The sequence below is a fragment of the Dioscorea cayenensis genome, chromosome 19, assembly GCF_009730915.1.
Source record: "Dioscorea cayenensis subsp. rotundata cultivar TDr96_F1 chromosome 19, TDr96_F1_v2_PseudoChromosome.rev07_lg8_w22 25.fasta, whole genome shotgun sequence".
Taxonomy (NCBI): Eukaryota; Viridiplantae; Streptophyta; class Magnoliopsida; order Dioscoreales; family Dioscoreaceae; genus Dioscorea; species Dioscorea cayenensis.
In genome coordinates, this window is record NC_052489.1 from 10,183,432 (window position 1) to 10,184,582 (window position 1,151).

Consider the following 1,151-nt stretch of genomic DNA (forward strand, 5'->3'; position numbering starts at 1 on the left):
AGTGTCATTTTATGGTCAAGGAAGGCATTGTGCTTGGTCATAAGATATCACACCAAGGAATTGCGGTGGATAAGGCCAAGGTTTCCACTATCGAACAGCTGCCTCCCCCAACGTCGATGAAGGCCATTAGGAGCTTTTTGGGACATGCATGTTTTTACAGAAGATTCGCCAAGGATTTTTCATTGATTGCCCGACCACTTACAAAACTCCTAGAGAAGGACACGGCATTCGAGTTTAGTGATGAGTGTATGACTGCTTTTCTTACCCTTAAGAAAAAGCTTGTTAAAGCCCCGATTATCGTGTCCCCCGATTGGAATTTACCTTTTGAACTCATGTGTGATGCTAGCGACTTCGCAGTGGGGGCAGTTCTTGGGCAATGTCGAGGGGGTCATTTCCACCCTATATACTATGGAAGCAAGACATTAAATGGTGCTCAGGAGAATTATACTACCACCAAGAAAGAAATGCTTGTTGTGGTTTTTGCATTTGACAAGTTCCATTCATATTTAGTGTTATCAAAGGTGATCGTGTTCACCGACCATTCCGGTCTAAAATATCTTTTTAGCAAACAGGATGCAAAACCTCGTCTGATCTGGTGGGTACTCTTGCTTCAGGAGTTTTACTTGGAGATAAAGGATAAGTGGGGGGCTGGAAACTTGGCCGCCGACCACCTATCACGCCTTGTGATCCCATTAGAGAGCACCAAGGAGAGAAAGGAGATAAATGATGGCTTTTCTGATGAGCAGTTGTTTAGCATTCGGATAATGAGAGAAGAAGAAACTCCGTGATTCACTGATTTTGCAAACTATCTTGCTGCAGGGACACGTCCTGATGGGCTAACTTATCAACAAAGGAAGAAGTTCTACTCTGATCTTAAATATTACTTCTGGGAGGATCCCTATTTGTTTAAAACTTGTGCTGACCAAGTGGTGAGGAGATGCGTGTCTCATTCGGAAGGGTATTCTATCTTGGAGAACTACCATTCTGGTCCCGCTGGGGGGCATTACAGTGCCAACCGGACAACCATGAAAATTCTAGATGTAGGTTTCTATTGGCCTTCTAGCTTTCAAGATGCACAAAAGTTTGTTCAATGTTGTGATAGGTGCCAACGGACTGGAAATATTTCAAGGAGAGATGAGATGCCACAAACC